General features: G+C 36.4%; 1 protein-coding gene across 2 annotated transcripts in view; it reads right to left on the bottom strand.

Moving 5' to 3' along the window:
• Positions 1-16,060, bottom strand: part of LOC134751861 (uncharacterized) — a 131,752-nt gene that overhangs the window by 36,335 nt on the left and 79,357 nt on the right. The window lies entirely within an intron of this gene.

The following is a 16,060-nucleotide window of genomic DNA, read 5'->3' as shown; positions in this document are numbered from 1 at the left end:
CATACCGAGGAATTCTTTTTTTTTTAAATCATGAAAATGATTTCTTAAGGCCAGCCTTTAATTGAATAGGATGGAAGGGAGGAAGTATATACGAAAGTGGGTTTTTCGACGCGGAAAAGAGTTGCGGTGAAGACTAGGGTAAATAATTATATATTTATCCTGTTAATGGGCTGCTGCGGTGTCAGCATGGTTGCATTTTTATCACCTATTACTATGCCCAAAGATAGATATAACTTCGTTATAGATGGATACAGTCTAAGGAAAAAACGTACCTCGAAAATCACGAAAATTTGATTCTCGATAAGAGGGCGCCACTAGTTTTGGCCTACTCTCGTATAGAGGGCGTTGACGGTTTCGTTTGTTATTTATAATTATAACGTACATCAGTGAAAGAACATGGGTCAAAATCATATAAAAATAATTAATACAAATAAAAAAAATCATTTATCCATATTTAAATACATTTTAACGTATTTTTATAAATCTTCATTTTTAGTTTTAAAGTATGTCGATAGATGGCAGTGAATTTAGAGCGGTTACAAAATTTACTATGACAGTACCGCTCTATCTTATTATATCCTCTTTGCTATGCCTGTCACTTTCGCACTTACATACTTGTTAGAACGTGACAGGAGAATAAAAAATTGTGTAATAAAAAATTAGATTACTAATCTCGATTTACAATTAAGGAATCATCAATCAGCTCTAAAACTGCACGTAATGAAGACGAATCATTTCCGATGATTTCAGTCAATTCTGAACCTTGTTCCTCTTTAATTAAGGTCGTAATTGCATGTACTGACATATTCGTTGTAGATTGACATTAAATCGACTAGTAATAGCAATTTAATGGATCAGCATTCTTAAGCGATTTGAAGATTTAAATGCAGGATTTAGATTGGGTCTAGAATCTAGAATTAAACTGGAATCAGCATTAATGGCGTAGTGTGGTTAAAACCTGTACATTACGTGATGGTTTAGTTAATGTCCCAACTTGAACTTGACTGTGGATAATATTGTCTTCAGTTACCGCGATAGTTACTCATGAAATAAAACTATGAAAACGGATTATATCGCGTATATTGAATTCATAATACATCCCGAAGTTTCGAACCCTTTACAGCGTTCGTAAGCAATATACGCGATGTAATCAGTTTTCATAGTTTTATTTCTTGACTGTGGATTTTTTTAATGGTGTACAGTGTGTGATCATATAACCAATCCAACTCGGGCAGTTTAGAAAATTAAAAAACATTAATGAATCGTAATAAAGTGTATTTATGTATACATTGCGGATTAGGAGTCGTTTTATTATGAAAAATAATATTGCAGATTGTAAGAAAAAAACTTAAAAACATAAATGTTACTAAACTAAATCAATAAGTTTAAGGAATCAGGCAAAACCCAATTTGCGTTAAAATAATAATTATTATAATCTAAAAGAAACTATTTTAAAAATATACGGCATAGAAAAGGTTGTATTTATTTTTGTCTTTAATCTTAAACGGTTTTTTTTACCGAAAATGTGCACTATCATGATAGTTTTACTGTCACTAGTCTTTCCCGTTTTTGACTTTTATCCTTTAATCTGATCACTATCAAGAAATAAATCAACATTTCAACAAAAAACCCTTTTACACGATTATGTCATTAAGGAAAGCACTCAAAAAGAAGCTTTTAAGGTTATTAAACGGTTTGATAAGGGAGGCGTGACTACACTGTTTTGGTCACCCTGCAATTCGCCCTTATTTATCATTATTTGCCATTTGATCTTGTACCTTGCTCCTATGACTACAGGTTCGATTATTATTTAATTTTTATGTTAGATGTTGACGTAGTAAAAGAAGGTGGTGATAAATACTCTTTTGGACAGTCAAAATAAACTGTTTCGTGTCGTTAAAGCTAGTAACATGCTAATTAAGGCTATTTAATAATGGTACGTTTGACAATCTATTTACCAAAAAACATAGTCTTATTGGCGTTATTCATAAACGCGCTACAAAACTCAATTAGCTATTAATCATTTGTCTTAAGCTGTCATTTTGACTTATGTAGGTACATATTTGTAAGAAAGGGATAAACGTAAATTAGCTAATTAAGGCTTGTAAAGTTTTATAAACCCCTGTTTGACGGGGCCCCGGGGCAAAATGCACCAATACTAAATTATTACTAGTGCAGTACTAGTAGTACTACTAATATTGAGATCATATCGATATCGATATAAAGCATATAATTAACAAATGTGACTCATCTTCAAACTAAACGTCATTAATTGTGACGTTTTCAATCAAAAGGTACCATTGTTGCTTGTCGATAAGGTTGATTTCTAATTGAAGCTATATGGAAACAGCCCTTACTGACAAGCGACAATAAGTACCCTTTTGGTTGAAAATGGCACAATTATAAGCGTCAGCCCTTTCATTGACTACTTGCAAATACCATTACCATTCCAAACCATCTTTTCTAAAAGGAGTAAGGCTTTACAAAGTTTTCTACACATAGACCACTAATGTCTGTGTTTCTACAAGCAATAATCCTTCGTTTCTAATCTACAATAGCACTTGTATTTTTTTTGATAGCTGCATACAAACTACATATTGTCGGAGCACAATCCAATCTAAATGTAGCCCCTCGGGCGCTAAAGTCAATTTACATGATAATAAACGGAGACATGTTATTTAGAGGCTATACATATACCCATCTGTGGCCGCATTCTCGTGCATTTGATAAAATTATATTGAAAACGTATTGAATCCCTATACCCGCGCCGACCTCGACTTAATTCAAAATTGTATTTAAAATTATTGTTGTTTGCAGAAATCGCGAAGCGTCTGGTTGACATAACTGGTGACCGAAGAGCTGGCGGCTTCCTCGCACAACGTATCAGCATTGCGATAAAGCGAGGAAATGCCGCCAGCATCCTTGGTACAATGCCTCAAGGGCCTATTTTAGATTTAAGCTAGTTATTAATTTCGTTTACGTAGTACCACAGGTACCACTGTATATATCTTGTATGTAAATAAAGAGTATTTTTGTGAGTGTTAGGCCCTAATCTTGTTATCTTGAGATCTATCGTAGGGGTGTGGACTGTATAGGGTGCGGCATAGGCGGCAAGGATGGAGTAAAACAACTGGAGCTCTTCTTAAATCAGATGCAGGAGGGTCGAGGTCGGAGAGGTCTTCTTTTCTTCTTTTGGAGAGGTGTTTCTTGCTCGGCTGCTCGATTCGTAATGGCTTCCTATGGCCGGCGCACCGCCTTTTATTCCCTCCATATTTAAAGACCTCGTCCCCCGCGCCGCGCCGGCGCGGGCGTCTGCGCTTCGCGCATGCGCAGACCTCTCTTTCCTCGACTCTCCTACGTTTCTCTTTATTTATTAAAGTTATGTTATATATTAACAAATTACATGTTTTATTTATTTATCCTACCTATCTTATTAGATTCTAGTCTAATATCACAATTTCTTATTAGAATAAGGTAGCGTATACTTTGCCCTATTTTCTTATACAGATCTACGTAATGAAACACAATGAGGAAAATTCTTTATTTGTTATAAGCCTATCTTAATTAAATTATATTGCAATCCTAATTTTACCTAATTGGAATTCTCTTATTGGATTCCTTTAAGAGGTACAAAGTATGCTACTAATACTTTGTCCTGTTATAAAAACATACTAAATACCATTTATTTCTATACGTGACGCGACTTAAAATTATTACATGTTAAAATGACTCTAAGTTACAAAATACTATGCGCGTCGTGTACAATTTTTTTAAATCTAGTCTACTTAGTTTCAACATTAGTATTCATATACATTTATACAAGACATGTATTCAATTTAAATATATATATCCGATTTATACAAAGTAACGATAAATTTACGAGTACATTATAGTATGGTTTACAAAATAAATATAAAGGTGCTCACAGACTTGACCATTAACTCAAGCAGAACATGGAGCATTCGCAGTTTTTAGTAGGTAGATTCGGCGAATGTGGGCGAAGGCTAGTACAGATCAAATTTATTTTACAGGGCCCATGTGATACCATAAGAAAAAATATGTAAATACTACCCAAAGTGTACCATGGAAGCAAAAAATAAATGAATACTGAATACAAGTAAATAATCAATTGCTATCGTATTTTCGCGAAAACGTTCGTACTTGTCATACTACTTCAGCCAACCTCAGTACTTTTTGTACTGAGACTGACTGAAATAGCATGACACGTTCGTGCGTTTCCGTGAAAATACGATGGTAAAGAATTATGCACTACATACATTCTTCTGTTTGCGAAAATGCTCATAACAAGTGAATACTCAATATCAGCACCTTAATATGCAATCGATCTCGATCGTCTCAAAATAACCACCGGTCTGGCCCAGTGGGTAGTGCCCAGTACCCTGCCTGTGAAGCCGATGGTCCTAGCTTTGAATCCCGGTACGGGCATTTATATGTGTGATGCGCACAGATATTTGTTCCTGAGTCATGGGTGTTTTGTATGTATTTAAGTATTTATTATTATATATATATCGTTGTCTGAGTACCCATAACACAAGCCTCCTTGGGCTTACCGTGGGTCCCGTGGGACTTAGTCAATCTGTGTAAGAATGTACTATAATATTTATTTATTTATCATTTAAATAAGCGAACACGGTAAAATGGAAAATATTAGATTGGAATTACATTAACATTTAATTTTCGTTTCTGAATATAATGTTTTATTTTGTTTAGAGGCTGTATTATAGCCATCTGAATTGTTGTCGTAAAGATAAAGGGTATCGATATGGCATTCTAGTGCATAGGTAAATCGAATGTAAGGTAACTGCATCAGTGTAGGCCATATTAAACTGACAGGTACTAGTTATGGGCAATACGTTCTTAAGAGTCTCCGGCAAGCTCGGCCGAACTGCAACTTCCCATACAAACGTAGTTCCGCTCTCATTTTAAAACTACGTGTTGGATTGTAATGAAACTTTGCACATACAATGACATGAGGTATATCCAGGTCTGAAATTAGTTTATATAGCTCCAGTTTAAAAAACAAACGAAATAGAGCAAAAACAAATTTTGTATGAAAAACTTAAATTCGCTGTATTTTTTTAACTATGATATCTGAAGCTACATAAACTAATTACTGACATAGATATACCTAATCCTATTATAAATACGAAGTTTCAAAGCAATCTAGATAGGTAGTTTTAAAATGAGAGCGGAACTACGCTTGTATGGAGAACCGAGCTTGCCAGAGACCCTTAATTTTAAAGTTACTTGTATGTAAGTATGTATTTATTTGCAAAGAATAAGTAGGTACAATAGTGTCTTAGGTGGTAAGTGACAATTGGTTGCTTATTCTGCTATTTGTACTATACAGGTTGTACTAGCATGCAAAAATCTTAAAACTAGAAACTACTACAAATCTGGCTGTATATCTTGAGAAAGGAAATCTTTTACATTGTAATAGCTTTTATCAGTCAATAGCTTCATCAATTTATTTCTAAATCTATGTAGTAATAAATATATGTCTCTTATAGTTTTAGGTAGTTTGTTAAAAAGTTTCATGCACATAACAAAACAGTGATTAGTGTATAATGCTGTCCTGGGAACACAGTCATGAACCAGCCTTCCAGGATCCCGTTGATTTTTAGTAGAGGCGCTTTCAGCACTTATAAATTCATTGTCTCAAAATAAGTATGACACTGAGTTAACAATGACAATTGACAATAAACAAATTACTTATTGTTTATTCATGGATTCTAGTCCATAAGAATTAGAAAAGTGGACCCGGGTATGTCCTTAAACTACGTCCAAAAGAGAGGTATGGGCACTGTGAATGACATCTCGCTTTGTGTGGTAGGGCACAGGACAGCGGATGTCATTCCAGATCTAGAGCAGAGCCCAACTGGGGAGGTACCTCCACCTTACAGAAAACCGCAGCCAAATAACACTAGACCCTCTAGTGTTGTGTTCCTGCCGGTGAGTAAGGTTGCCAGAGCTCGAGGGAGAGGAGTGTTAGGGTCGGCAACGCGCATGTAACTCCTCTGGAGTTGCAGGCGTACATAGGCTACGGACACTGCTTAACATCAGGCGGGCCGTATGCTTGTTTGCCACCGACGTAGTATAAAAAAAAAGTGACTTCAGATAAGACAGTATGGTTATGACATTTTTCAGACAAAAACCCAGGTAGTAATTAACAACTGTCAAGTAATATTAATAAAAAAATACTGTCTATATCGCTTAGATTAGTCACGAAATTTAGCATTGCATGCAAGCAAGAATGCAACGCATGCAACAAAATCAAAACAATGGTTTCCCTCGCGCCTGCGCGGTGACTCATGCACGATGGCTCCACTCACCTTGCAACAAAACGCATGCGATTTTCGATACATTGAGGCGTTTGATCGATCAAATTAATTTATTTCGCCTACTTATATGGCGATGTATTTGTATATACACCCAGCTGCAAATCCGCATTGCCACTATACAGGCTGACCTTAGCCGCTGGACAAACCCTGCATGAAATCCCTCGTAGGGTTACTTCTCAAAAATGCTCTAACGTTAATATTTTTAATAAGAACAAAAGATAAAAAAAAATGTTATTCAAACAAAAGTTATTTTCAATAATCGACAACAAAAAGAAAAGTTAAAAGTTAGGCTAGACATGAGTATAACATGAACACGCAACAAATAACCCGACCAAATTACGTAGGTTGTTTTTGGTAGTATTTCGGTGTATGGTGGCGCCGCCTAATTACTGTTTTTTGATGGACACTTTTCATACATAGAGATTTGGCTCCTTTATATAGTCTCCATGGCCAGAATCTTATTAGTGTCATAAATATAAAACCGGCCAAGTGCGAGTCGGACTCGCGCACCGGGGGGTCCGTACTTTTTAGTATATTTTGTTGTTATAGCGGCAACAGAAATACATCATCTGTGAAAATTTCAACTGTCTAGTATCACGGTTCATGAGATAAAGCCTGGTGACAGGCAGACAGACGGACAGCGGAGTCTTAGTAATAGGGTCCCGTTTTTACCCTTTGGGTACGGAACCCTAAAAAGTCTAACCTAACCATATCACTATTGCACTTTTGTAACTGGCAACAGTATAATAATATACCTAATAAAAATGGTAGGCAGTTGGATTTAGTGCTTTGTAACCGTGACTGTGAAGTCAAAATCGTAGACCCATTAGTTCCGATTGACACTCATCACCCAGTCTTTTGCATAACGACTGATATAGGTTCGATTGAGCGTCATTTAAAACCTGCATTACGTACTGTTCGCCGTTATTATGCAGCCGATTATGATATCATAAATTCAAAATTAAACCAAATAAACTGGGAATTGTATTTAGACATTAATAACGTTGAAAATGCCGTAGATTGTTTTTATTCCATAGTTAATAAGATTATAGATGAATTCGTTCCCACAAAAACTCTTTCTAATAATAACTGTAAATATCCGATATGGTTCTCCCGTTCTCTCATTACTTTAATAAAGAATAAAAATAAAATACATAAAAAATGGAAAATTTATAAAAGAATATCTGACTATAATGCTTTCTCCAGTTTACGATACAAAATTAAGTCTATGGAACAATCGTGCTATAAGTTATTTTTATCTAGAGCTGAAGATAATATCAGATTTAATTCCAAACATTTTTGGTCATTCATAAAATCCAAAACTGATAGAAACGTTACCGGGCTTCCTGACACTCTATTTTTAGATGATAGATCAGCAAATGATGGACACTCTACAGCTAATTTATTTAATGACTTTTTTCTATCCGTTTTTGAACCCATTGTAAATTTGTCGAGCTCAACTGATTCCGAAGAAAATAATCTGCCAATAAGCGTCATCAATAACGTTGACATCACAGTGTCGTTAGTCGAGAAGCATCTGAAGACGTTAAACGAGTCAAAGGGTAGTGGGCCCGACGGTATTCATCCAGTATTTCTCAAGCGTTGCAGTGGCTCTTTAGCGTTACCGATAACTCTGTTGTTTAATAGTTCCTTGAAATCAGGAGTGTTACCCAAGATCTGGAAAAAATCGATTGTAGTTCCAATTTTTAAAAAGGGTGATAAACGAGACATAAAAAACTATCGTGGCATATCGAAACTATCAGTTATTCCTAAATTATTCGAAAAGATTATTTATGATACTCTATACCCCACGGTGAGATCTTTATTGATAACCCAACAGCATGGTTTTATCAACAAACGATCCACTGAAACAAATTTGTGTGAATTTCTAGATTACATTTTGACTGGCATGGATAGGGGCTATCAAGTAGACGCCATTTATACAGATTACTCTAAGGCATTTGACAAAATCTCCCATTCTATATTACTTAAAAAGTTGGAAAACTTCGGCATTCATGGCGATTTACTCAGATGGCTCACATCTTATTTGCGAGATAGGACCCAGGCTGTAACTGTTAAAGGCTTTACATCTAGTTTCATCCCTATTACATCGGGCGTCCCGCAGGGGTCCCATTTGGGACCTCTACTATTTAACATTTATATTAATGATGTTATCAACTGTTTCTCACATTCAAATATATTACTATATGCCGATGATACTAAGATTTTTACAGTTATTAAATCCGAAGACGATTGTCTCAAGTTACAGGAAGATCTAAACAGACTGGATATATATTGCGCAAATAATAAACTTTTCCTGAATATTGATAAATGTTCCATAATTACTTTCTCGCGGAAATATCAGCCTATACATTTCAAGTATAAGATAGGTACGCAAATACTTACCAGAGTTAATGTGGTCAGGGACTTAGGAGTGTATATTGATAGTGAGATTCAGCTGACGTCTCATGTTGACAAAATTACATCTAAAGCCTATCAAATGCTCGGGTTCATCCTTCGACAGAGTAAAGATTTTAAAAATCCCAACACAATACTTCTCCTTTATAATGCATTTGTCAGATCGCATTTGGAATATGCGTCTGCAGCATGGAGCCCTCTATACTCAGTGCACATAAATTCAATAGAACGAATTCATAAAAAGTTCCTTAATCGTCTTAAATATAAATTCAACTCCTTCGTTTGTGAAAATATAGAAAGTCTTCAGATGCGTAGAGAAAAAAGGGATATCACGTTCTTGTATAAGATTTTGAACAATATGGTTGACTCCGAATATTTTGTAAACAAATTGTCGTTTAGATGTCCAACCTTTCGTACCAGGTCCGCTTATTTGTTTTCTATTCTATTTAGTCGTAAAAGATATTCAAACAACAAGTATTTAGTAAGAGCATGTAGTACTTATAATAAGAAATATTTACATATAGACATGTTTCACTTAAATCCCCGTAAATTTGTATCTGCAATGAAAGCATCAAAATCAAATAAGCAAACAAATGATAACAATAATAAATAAAAAAAACAAATAAAAAAAAAAAACTAAACAACGAGCACTAATTTTTATTTATTATTGTTTTCCATTTATTTTGTTACACTAGCAGCTCTTGGAGCTGATGCGTGTTAATGTAGTAAATCAGTTTAAAATTTCTTCTTCTTTCTCTTTTTTTTTAAATATTATCATTAATTTACTTGTTCATAAATTTTGTCATTAAATTGTATAATCTTAGTTTCAGTTTTAGTTTGTAATTGCCTTGTTAATTTACGAATGTGCATGTACTGCATGTTGTTTCTCTCAGAGCAATAATTGTGTTACCTATAAGTGGAAACTGTTCTGGCTGTTGTGTCAACTCAATTTGTTAAACTATGTGTGTGATTATATGCTGTTTGTTTCCCTTTGCAATAAATAAAAAAAAAAAAAAAATATCATGAAGTGATCAATTCTTAAATGGCATTTCATGAAATTATTAAATTCTAAATTCTAAGATCTGAATTATGATTATGATTAGTATAGTATTGTTGTCACAACAAACCCCCTGGACTGCTTCCGCGGGTTTTTTTTTGCTGACTGTACCAAAACTAAATATATCCGGACTTCGACTGAGATGTGGACTTCGCCCATTGCATTACGGCAGATAAAATTACTGACTCATCTTAAAGCGATCCTCCTCGTGGATCCACAAGAGATGATATTACCACCACATATATACTACATATTAGCTTTTTTTTGTGATTATAATATCACTAGCTTTTGCCCGGTATTTAAGTATGAAAATTTTCATATGTCATAAATTGTTAAGAAAAAACACAAACATTAAAAATAAGTAGGTATGTACTTATTTTACATGTGAGGAGATGTGGAGAAAACCGTATATTAGGCAAGACCGCCTATAAGCTCTTTCGTACCGCTTTTAACTTGTGCTTGTACACATACTCAACACAGAAAGTCGGTAGAGCAGAAGGAGCGAAGGACTGTGTCTAAGGGGAATACGTATAACAATATGAGAGTTCTTGTCCTATAACCATCTTCCCAATCAAACATTTTATATGCTGGTCTTCACCATATTGACCTTAGCTGCTTTTAGTTTATTTTTAGTCCATCATCTTCCTCGCGTTATCCCGGCATTTTTGCCACGGCTCATAAGAGCCTGGGGTCCGCTTGACAACTAATTCCAAGAATTGACGTTGGCACTAGTTTTTACGAAAGCGACTGCCATCTGACCTTCCAACCCAGAGGGGAAACTAGGCCTTATTAGGATTAGTCTGGTTTCCTCACGATGTTTTCCTTCGCCGAAAAGCGACTGGTATCAAATGATATTTCGTACATATAAGTTCCGAAAAACTCATTGGTACGAGCCGGGGTTTGAACCCGCGACCTCCAGATTGAAAGTCGCACGCTCTTACCGCTAGGACAGGACACCAGCGCTCAGTTTTTTTTAAATTCATTAAATAGGATTTACATAAAAGTGTAAGTTTGTATTGTTCCAAATAAATACAGAGCCCGACGCGAACAAATTTCTGTACATGTATAAATAATATCATAAAGCTGAAAACTAGAACTCTAAGTATCTAAATCTGGCCCCTGTATAATGGTACGCTTCCGTCCAAGACTGGAGTCTTCCTACATACATTACATACATACAAAGAATTTGTATGAACATCGGTTGTAACAACTCTATGAGATCCCCGTGTGCCAGTGAACTCTGGCCCCTGTATAATGGCACGCTTCCGTCCAAGACTGAAGTCTTGCTTCCTACATACATACAAACAATTTGTATGAACATCGATTCCGGATCGTTTGTACTGTCACTCTCAAAAGTCGTAAGAACGATTAGAATATATATATATATATATATATTTGAAGCACTGCGCTTCACACTGATTGCGGATCCGCACGAGCGGGACATTGCACCATACTTATATACTGCTGTCTCGCTCGCACACCAGAGCGGCGTGCGAATCCGCAGTGTTAACCGCGTTAGCCTTGACACCCGTCAGTTCGCGCATAGTTAAAATAGTTATTCATGTAATTTCCATTGTACGTCAAACACATTGTGCTAGAAATGACAGTTGTCAAACGCTTTCATAATTCGTTCCGCCATTGTGTGAAAGGTCAGCGGATCAAGGGTGTTGAAGTAATGTCATGAGACTCATGAGGGTTCAGGTGAGCGGTATTAAACCTGCGGCCCGCGGGCTTTTTTAGGTGGCCCGCCAGTTGATACATAACCTTGCCACGGCCCGGGGCTACAAGGCAAAACCGTCTTTGTGGCCCTCGTAAAAAAGGTTGAATACCGCTGGTTCAGGTGCTTTATTAGGTTAAAGCCTAGGAGGATATAACCAAACGGAGTAGTCATTAACAGGCGTTCCCCTCTGTCGAAAATAGTCGGAAAATACACAATGTATGGACTGACATTTATCTGACATGGCTATTTTGACGTTACGTATACATATGTCGTTCCCCTCCCCCGCAAAAATTGGCAGATTTTTTTGTACAGCAAATTTCAGACGTGGCGGCTCCGTTTGGTTATATCCTCCTAGGTTGAAGCTAAGTCATTTTAATAGGAGTGACTGAGATGTAAACCTCGCGTACTAAGTACATGGCTCCGCCATTCTGAAAAATTAGCAAAAACTGATTTGACAAAAATTCTATTTTTATTTATTTGTATGCCTACTGTGCCCCACTGCTGGGCAAAGGCGTCCCTATCTTTCTTCCCCGCATCCTTTTTTATTGGAAAAAAAACATCTATATATATATAATTGTCAAACTGGCTCACAATATTTCACGAAAATCGGTTGAGAAATGGCGACTTTTACCAGCAAACGAATTCTATTATAGTTTTCTCGCTCGATTTGACTTGATATATGACCACAAAACCAACTAAAATATCTAACAAAACTTCCGCCAACAGTCCATTTCTTTTAATAATTATTTCAACTTTGTAACTAGAATTTATAACGTCTGAAAAACATCAAAGTTAAGTCTACAATATTCTATGTCACTCAATTTCGTATTTTAAGACAAATTTGATCTCACGAATTCGTATTACGATTGAATTTTGAATGTATTTCTTAATAAACTTAGTAGTTTTTTAGGCCAGAGTAAGTTTTGGCACGGCGACTATAAATCTACATCTGTCGTTATAGTGTGACAGCCATACATTCAATTTGTGAAGAAGTGTATTTTACTTCTGGGGCCTGTTTCTCAAAAGCTTGTAACTTGTAATACAAGCGGATGTCACTTTTTGACAGCTTTTGTTAGAAAGGGACTTCCACTTGTACCTATATTATAAGTTACAAGCTTTTGAGAAACGGGCCCCAGAAGTTGCGTTTTATTAAAGCCATTAATTAGGGTTCTGTGTATATTTTTACGGGAAAACGCAATGGGATTTTACAGATTAATAAACTATATGTAATTTTAGAAGGTTATCACTTTATTGTACATTTCTTCATTGCTTACTCATTTAAGTCTGAAGAAACTGTGATATTAATAGAAGACTGCAGCACACGACAAGTACAATAGGCGCTTATAATATTTTCTCATCTAAGTCACACCTTTGTTCACATGAAAAGACAAAGTCCTATTCAAATTTCTACTTGATTGGTTCAAATAAATGGGTTTTGTCTGCGTGTAAAATTATCTTCCTTTACAGTTAAAAATAGAGACAACTATCGCATTGACGCCGTTAACATCATGCTAGTTACAGGGCTCCCACAAAATTGATTTACTTAAACTTTATTTTATTACACAAGACGTAGAAAACTAGTTTTATTCATTTCAATATATACTATTCAATATATAGCATGTTAATTAAATTAAAGCTAAACTAAAATACAACTAAGTAAGTAGTTGGCATGGTGGATGGAGGACAAGATAGTGGACATCTGGGGCCCGTTTCTCAAAATCTTGTAACTTGTAATACAAGTGGAAGTCCCTTTCTAACAAAAGCTGTCAAAAGTGACATCCGCTTGTATTACAAACTACAAGCTTCTGAGAAGCGGGCCCCTGGACATAGATAGATATAGTAAAGAAGTCCTGCCAGAGGGATCTACTCAGGCGCCTATAATTAGGACAGCGGAAGAGCGTGCAGAATGGTACACAAAACAATGACCTCATGTGGTCGCGACGCGACCCTCAGTCATGAGGAAACGAGGAAGAAGGAAAAAATCTAAAATAAAACAAAAAGATTCTAAAATCGCCCCTGTGGCATCGTACAGAAGATTTTGGCAGCATTTCCACGCTGGATTGTTAGGCTGATACATTGATGGTACTTATGCTAAGCAAAATATAAAAAGATGTACAATCTTCACATGCTGGAACCTAAATGGTCGCGCGTTGTGCGGTTTAAAAGGAATGTCCTTCCGCTGACGCTCCGGTTGTGGAAATAACTCCCTGTGGAGGTTTTCTCGAGGGATTACCATAGTGTGTTTTTTTTAAAGAAGTGCACAGGTATCTAAAGGGTTAGCAAAACACTTAATGTCACATGGCACTCTTTGCCAATCAACCATAGCTATGTTTAGAGCTTGATTATGGTGTTAAGTATAAACCTAGGGAAGAGCGGTGCCTTCCAACCGAAGCATTGTTTTGCTTACCGGGCGGCTCCATCCCCTGTATCACAAAAATGTATATTTTTATGAAATAAAGAATTTTTGTATTTTTAAGTATGTAGTAGTAAAAAGAAGAACCGGATAAATAGTGTGTGTGTAATAAAGTACCTACAAACCCATTTTTTTATTATTACTGAGCACTGATTGACTAGCACGTTATTCCGCGGAAAAGCTAAGAAAATATTTTTAATTTAAGTAAATTATTTCTGATTTTCTTAATTTAATTACTAAGTGTAGACGTATCCCCGCATTTAATCGTTTTAAATTCGGTTTAGTTACTAAAATAGGTACCTAAATTTATGACGCAACTATTTAGCACGCAAGTCTTCAATAATTAATTCATCGCATCATTGACAACCCTACGGTGCATTCGAGATCAAAAGCTTCGGTTCCGTATTTAGCAGCACTAGTAACAGCTTCCTGCCGCGCTGTTGTTACGAGCACACAGCTTTGTCGCTCTGAATGAGGGCTAACGCGTATGAATTCGCCGCTAGGGGCGCTAGTGTAGATGGTGGTCTTCGCAAAGTTCGAAATGTCAAATGTCACTTGTCACTTCAATGACTGACAGCTGTTCTTTAGTCTTTTGGACCACCATCAACAGAGGCGCCAACTGATGAGCAAAAAAACGATAGCCCTCATTAATAAGTCAGGGATACACTGGGCGACAAATATCCAACGATAAGTGTCGCCAGCCACAGATTAATAAATAGTTACTACGCGCCAGCGACGTCGAGTGAAGTGGCGCGACGTCGTTGCCGGACATCGCGACAGTTTCTCGCCCGCGAGATAGACTACCCGTTCCTCTGAAATGAATATAGTTACAAAAAGACGGGTAGTCTATCTTGCGGGCGAGTTACTGTTTCGGCATTACTGTGCTAAGCTACTGCTGCTGCTGTGTGTGTGCTGTTAATATTGTAGTTTTTCTTTTTAAATATTATTGTACGTTCGATAAGTTTGTCTATATATATTATTCGAATTTTCTACTCTTTAACTCTAAGGTTAGCTGGAAGAGATCCCTTATAGGGATAAGTTCGCCTTTGTACCTAAATTTATATGATTTTAATGTTAACCGTTTTTTTGTACAATCAAGTGATTTACTAATACTACTACTACTAAGCCTACAAGATTGACTGTCTTAAATTGACATTATGTATTAAGTTTCCACAGTTTCCAGGAGCCCTAGAATCTTGTTCAGAGGGGCAATTCATTTTCCAAATTCCAATAACCTAGTTTATATTAGACACAGGTGCAGAAGGAGGAACCAGCCCGGTTTTGTATGACACAAGATGAAAGATATCGTATATCGCGCGAGTAGAATCCGTTTCTTCCTTGCATCGAAAAGGGAGATACAATATTGCGCGACCGGCCGTCTTGGGAATCGTGCTAGCCGCAAAGATTTTTTCACATCACCAAATCGAAAAAGGGCTTTTTCTTCCCTGCTAGGAGGGATCAAAGTGGCACTTTTCTTTCCTGCTAGGAGGGATCAAAAAAAAAAATTGCGCATTATTTTTTTAGCTTAAATAATATTTTTAAACATTATAATTAACTCATAGGTGATGTGAAAAGCAATATGTGTCACACGGTAGCAAAATTATTTCCATCTTGGGCGTAACACACTTGAATCCCTCACTACGCTCAGGATTCTACTTTAGAATCCCTCGCTACTCTCGGGATTCTATTATAGAATCCTTCGCTTCGTTTAGGATTCAATTGTACGCCCTCACCGTAAATATGTCATTTTGCTCCCTTGTGACACAATCTACTATTACGCCCCCTCATTAGTATTCTCATAAAGCTATACTCAGGTTGACAGCGTGTCAATCTAAGTGAAAGTTCGTATGCATCGGTAATGCACGTTGCCCGACCATAGACAATCAGTTAACGCATAGACAATCGTAATCATATGTCATTTGAAAATGCAGGGAAAAGGAAATGGTCTTACCCCCTTATTGGTGTAACTGGGCATGTCTAATAGGGAAAACTGTCAATTTGTCTATGGTTGTTTATCGTGTTCTTTAATAGGGAACCATACTTTAACCACTAAGATCTAGGTATGATATCCTACATATACATATTAGTAG

This window comes from Cydia strobilella, chromosome 23 (genome assembly GCF_947568885.1).
Source record: "Cydia strobilella chromosome 23, ilCydStro3.1, whole genome shotgun sequence".
NCBI lineage: Eukaryota > Metazoa > Arthropoda > Insecta > Lepidoptera > Tortricidae > Cydia > Cydia strobilella.
The sequence above is the reverse complement of the archived record's forward strand: the minus strand, read 5'-3'. Positions and strand labels throughout refer to the sequence as shown.